This window comes from Tauraco erythrolophus, chromosome 13, assembly GCF_009769465.1.
Source record: "Tauraco erythrolophus isolate bTauEry1 chromosome 13, bTauEry1.pri, whole genome shotgun sequence".
NCBI classification, from domain to species: Eukaryota; Metazoa; Chordata; class Aves; order Musophagiformes; family Musophagidae; genus Tauraco; species Tauraco erythrolophus.
The window spans coordinates 11,379,283-11,385,465 of record NC_141477.1 but is presented as its reverse complement, the minus strand read 5'-3'; positions in this window follow the sequence as shown (position 1 = coordinate 11,385,465).

Below are 6,183 nucleotides of genomic sequence, written 5' to 3'. Positions count from 1 at the left end.
GAACTAATTACTAATCAACTCAAGGTACCTATCCTGCCTACAAGAGGGAGGCCATTTCCTCCTGGCTGCGGAAGATGCAACAGCGTCCTTGGTGCCGCAGCCCAGGCTGGTGAGCGACAACTGGTGACCCCGACGTGATACATCGGTGAGACCCTGGGAAGCCCCGACTCCCTTGCCGAGCCGAGAGCCCGAGCCAAAGGAGCCTGAGCCGGGAGCTTGAGCGAGAGTCCTTCGGAGAAGAAGGTAAAGCTGCAAGCCCCGACGTGGTATTCACGGGAGGGAAGTGTGCTGGAGTTGGATGAATGGGCTGGGTCTCTGCTCACCTTAAAGCCTTTGTGAAAACAAAAATGGTAAAACAAAAAGGGGGAATTATGGCAACCAGTTATTATTACCCAGCTGGATTGAGTTGAGATAATGACAAAAAATGGTAAAACAAAAAGGGGGAATTATGGCACCAATCATTCTTACCCAGCTGGACTGAGTTGAGATCAAGGTACCTATCCTGCCTACAAGAGGCAGGCCATTTCCTCCTCGCTGTGGAGGATGCAACAGCGTCCTTGGTGCCGCAGCCCAGGCTGGTGAGCAACATCTGTGGGAAGTTCTGTTGAAGGTGAGACTACCTGTCACTCAGATAATCTGCCAGCCAGGACTAGTGGATGCCCGCAGATGAGACGTGTCCTAGTGACTGCAAGGAAGTGATGGGAGAGGGATGTGATCCAGGGCCCGTGCTCCCAGAAGGTCTTTGTGGGACAGGCAGTGGTCAGGGCTGCTTGCCTCAGAGGATTTGCTGGTGGCAGCTCTGAGGATGTTCAATATTGACTCAGATTTCACGTGCCTGATGCCGCCAAAATGAATCCATCCGATCCCAGAAGCTAAGTCTTGCAGCAAAACTGGGGAGAGCAGAGACACGAGAAACCTTCCTTTTTCTTGGATCTATTTTGAGATAGGATGAGGCCTTCTTCCTTGTGCTGATGTGCAGCATCCAGCCCCTCTCACTCCACACAGATACACGCCACTTTCCTCACTCTGGGGTCACCATAAAGAACTTCAGCCCCAGGACAAAGCTGGTGCCCTCTGTGCAAACTGATTTTACTTGTGCACACAGCAAGTGAAGGAGCGAGCCTGGTCGTGCACCCGTGTACATAGAGGACAAGAGGGTCATTTGGGGCAGCAAGAGTGTTCCCCAGTCAGGACTACTGGGTGCCTTGTCTGCTGCAGGCTGAGGCCAACAGGATGGACAGGGAGTTCCCAGATCACAAGGGGTAGTGTGTCTTCCTCTCCAATGTTGAAAAACTTCATCCTTCCCAAGAAACTTCCTGGAAAACTCCAGCCCCTGGGCTGAAGTTCCTGCAGTGGTCTCCAGCCCAGGACTGTCTTGTAGGGCTAGCTACCCACCCCTTTCTCCTCCACAGCAGATATGTCAAGTGGATGGGGATTAAGAGGCAGAAAGCCACGGATCTGCTGCTCAGAGGTGGCTGGAGTGGGCAGTCAGTTCTGCTCGAGGCAAGCTCTTCTCATCAGTCCTTCTCCTGTGGCAGCTCTTGTGCACTTAGTTGGGATCACCTGGCTAGAATCTTCTGCATCACCCATATGTAGCTCTAGACCCACTTCCTGCCCTATCCTCAGCCTCACACTGCCCAGTTGGGTGGTGGCCTTGGGCTTTGTTGAGGGAATCATGCCACGGACCAAGAATTATGCCACTGTTAACCGGGCTTGGTTCTTTTCCTGCTAGGTTCCTACTTGCAAAAGAGGAGTCACCAATCTGCTGAGTAAACATGCAGTTTGTTTATCTGACACGCAGAGCAGTTCAAACTATGTGTCTCCAAAGAGGGACACCGAACAAAGAAATCCTTGGGCAATTATAGCCTTGCAATCTAAGTTCCCCATTGCTCATCCGATAGTTGTGACCAGTAGCAATATTAGGGTCTGGGGTCTTCCCATTCTTCGTTTGGTTCCTTCATTGCCTATGAGTGGGTGTTTTTTTCTGTTATCTCTAAGGTAGCTGCATCAGCTGATGATAGTAGCGACCTTCCTTGCTTCCTTATCTTCCAGCTCAAATGAGCTCTGGGGCCTTACTTTACTCAGCTAGGTAAAACTAGCATACCTGGGTGAAAGTTCCCAGCTTGCAGCCTGAGGCTTCAGCAAATTTAGCTACTAATGCTCAGCAAGATATGCTAAGCAAGTTCTGTCTAAGTAGTATACCAAATGGCACAACAGGCTTGCAGTGACAGTAGAAGATCATGGCGGTCTGCACCAGGAGCAGAAAAAGACAGCTATGAGGGTCTCGTTTTGCAGCTGGGCATGGTGGGACCTGTGGCACAGACTTCATCTGTGTGGTTCCCTGTAAAGCCTGTAAAATCAGATTAGGATGAGAAACCTAGGCCAACAAAAGTCCTGGGGTGCCTGTGTTCAGCAACAATAGATGTGTCTCCTAGGCTAGAGGATGCTGCTTGAACCATCATCTCCCCTAGCCCTTCCTGGCTGACAAAGAAGGATCTGCAGAGCACTTTGGAGCATCCTTACCTAGTGGCTGAGGCAGCCTGGGAGGAGGAGCACTCATCGAGAGCAAGCCTTGCCTCTCCTGGAGAGAGTGGGTTGAGAGGCAAGTATGGACATACAGTGACATCGTGGAACATGGCTTTGAGACATGTTGCCCTGAGTACATCCTGACTCCAGGCTCCTCTTGAAATCACAGGCTAGAAACAGGCTGGAAACAATGTGGGGTAGGAGGTAAGAGCTATGGAGAGCAGAGAGGAGCCCTACAGTTGTAGAATACATAGTAGAAGGGAGAAATGTGACAAGAGACACCTGATAGACAGAAAAGAGAAGACTAAGTCATTTCTTTCCCTCTTGGGAAACCAAAGCAGAGGAGGTGGTAAGCAGCTTGGCCCTCGCTTCATGGCTGAGCTGAGAATTCAGCTGTGCTTTCCCGAGTTTGCTTCGCTCCCTGTTGGCCATGGTTCCTGCTCAGGTGCTCTCTTCACTGTACTGCTGCCTGTTTCTGTTATGAGCTGCCAACTTTTTCTGAAAATGGTGCCTGTCTGCCTAGCTGCAATACCTGCATACATCCCCACATCTGGCTCAGGTGGGGACTGTGTACCAGGGGCTCTCCATCCAACATGGGAGAAGCTGGATTTAGAAGCAGCCCTGGCCCATGGCTTATCTGGCTGGAGCTCAGCATTGAAACACCTTGCACACTTTGGCTTACAAAATAATCCCTGCTTGGGCTATACTAGGGAGAGATGGCAGGGATGTGTCTTATCTTCCTAGAGACACTAGATAGCTGTATGATCACCCAACCCAGGCAATCCTAGCAGCCGAATCATGAAAGAGAATAAGATCCCTGGTGTCGGGAGGATTCAGCCAGGCATCCCCCACTGCAGCAAGGCTCTTCATGAGGTGGTGACCAGGCAGGGGCCTTTGTGCTGGCCCAGCCCTTCCCCTGCACGGAAATGTGTGTGGCTTGGTAGAGGCTGCAATGCATCTCAGATCTGCGTAATGCTAGAAGGAAACAGTATCTGGTCTCCATTCTCCACAAGATATCAAGAGACGCTTCCAGTAACGGATACTAGAGCTTGTCAGGCTCTGACACATCTGACAATTTGGCTACCCACAGCCACTTCCCAGTGCTCTCACAAAGCACAGCCCCTTCACTGCTTCCTGAGTGGCTGGAGAGCATCCTGAAGCTGCTCGGGGCTGGTTTGTGAAGGCTATTGTCACCTGCAGAGATTTTGGCCATTTCCTCTTTGAAAATGATCCAGAGGGGGCTCTGGTGCACACAGCTTTTTCTCTGATCTAAACCTGTGTCACCAGACAAATGTGCCACAACACAGCAGCCTGTTTCTGGAGGCAAGATGAGCCTGAGCATTCACTGATACAAGCAGGGACCATGTCCCTCCTTCACCAAGCAGAGCTGGATACCAGTCCTGAGAGACAAGGCAACCAGGACCATATGGAGCAGCCAGCCCTGCATGACTGACTACACATGCATCTGAGCCTAATCCTGGGTGGGCTTGCGGTCCTCACCAATTTTGTGTTGTGAAAAAACCCTGCTCTTGACCAATCCCTGTCAGTTTCTCACCCTGATGAGTATTTAAGCTTCAGCTGATCAAGCCCAGCCTGGCCTGCAGTGGTAGCCATGGGCAGAGGATGCAGATGTCTGTCCTTGTCCAAGGGCATCAACATGGGGAACTGGACCTCAGCAAGGATGTGTAGGTCTCTGTCTACAGTCCAGCTGCTGTTTGGGGCTGAGCTGTTGTCTCTGCTCTCTCTGCCATCACGCCCTTCACCATGCCTGCAATACTCTTCTGCACTGGTGGTCCAGAGAATGCAGCCAGCTGTCCTTGTGCAGCATTGGCCACTGCGTTCACAGGAGATGTAGCTGCCTTGGAGCTGAGGAGGCTTGCCTTGGGAAGGGGCCAAGGTGGCAGGCTTTGTCCTCCCAGGCTGAAGGCTACGCTGCCTCAAGCAGGGGTGTTCCCCTTTGAGAAGCTTATGGCTCCAGTTCCTCTCTTCAGGCCAGTGTTTGCCAGGCAGCCCCTCCTCTCTGTGCCTGGTTGGTGTCGGAATGCAATGAAGCCAGAGGGTGATTGTAACTCCTGCTTGAGGCTGTAATGTAATCACTGCCAGGGCCTGTGGCCCTGGAGCAAAGGCTCCTTGTACAGTGACGTAGAGCCCAGCAGTTGCATGAGGCTTTTTGTGAGCCCTGCTTCATTTGAGATATCAGCTTATGATCTCCGCTGGATGTGGGTTCCCAGACAGGTCATGTCACCTGGCTGACCTGCAGCATGTGTCCCTGTGTCCTCCGGACCCGAGCCATGATGGGGAGGCATCTGTCTGCCCCACAGCAGGCCCAGTGCTCCCGAGGGTGAGCAGGAGCTGGGTGGCTCAGGGCAGCAGTTCCTCACACCACCACCCTGCCTCGTGGCAAGGCCCTGGGGTCTCCACCGTGACAGTTCCCTGGTGCTGCTGGTAGAGCTCTCCTCAGAGCTGCCCCAGGCTGCTTCTCTCATAGGTGTGAGCAGAGACTGCCTGGCTGATGGGGCTCCATGGGAATTCACAAGCCAATTGCTGGCTGTTGCTAGCCTGGCGCACTCATCCTACACATCCCATTGTGACGGCGGCCAGCACCTGGATGATCCCCACCATTTTCCAAATCCCTCTCATCGCCCCGCTTCCCGCCCCACGCCGGCTGCTAGAGGTGTTTGTGGAGCCACCTGGCTCCCCCACCATAGAGGGAGGACTCACAGTGCTGGGGTTGGGTTGGTGCAGGGTCTGATGAGCCAGTGGCGATGACAATGCTGCCACTGCCATGGAGGCGAAATGTGTTGCCCAGCGGGCATGACCCCACACCTGCTTCACAGCCCACTAGGTGCTCTGGGCCGTTGTGAGGTGGCAATTGTTTCAGAAGGTCCCCACCCCCTGAGAGGCATGAGGCAGGAGTCCGTGTCACACCACTCATTGCCATCCTGGGAGGGGAAACATCTACCACTGAGACACCTTGCTGGGGATCATGGCAAGGCGGCAGCTCATCCAGCAGTCAATGTCCCACCAGAGCCCCCGGGAGCCACAGAACTCCTCCAGTGAGTAAGCAAGGAGGGATTGCTTGAGGCAGCCACGGAAAGCAGGACAGTGGCACCCGGCCACGGCAGCAGGAGTATTATGGGAAGGAGATGAAGTGGAGGTCCAAAGCCCGTTGTTGAGTCAGGCTGAGCAAGCACTGCCTCCCACAAGCCACTGGTCTACACCAATGGTCTCTGGGGCCTGGGGCAGGGCCTCCTCCCCCAGCCCTTATCTTTGCTGCTTCCTCTTTCTCTGGGACTGTGCCTGGGCAGTGGGAGCTTGTGAAAAAAAAGCTGAGCAGCTCTGTGTCTAATTAATTACTAGCTGCTGGTAATGCTGACTGAGCCCCTGAAGACTCCAAGGCTGGAGCAGAGGAGAAACTGCAAAGAGATACTGGAAAATTCCTTTTTTATTTTTCAGCATTACACTGGAAAATTACTGTTTAGTTCTTCAGCATTACATCTGACTATATGGCATTTGGTAGATAAAGGACAGGAAGAGGCTGATAACGAGCCAGCCACTGCCACAGCTCTGCAGGTCTGCTCTGCCTCAGCAGCAAGGGTGGCCAGGGCCTTGGGGGGCTGGCCAACTCTCTTGGTGAGAGTTCAGTGTCCAGCTGGA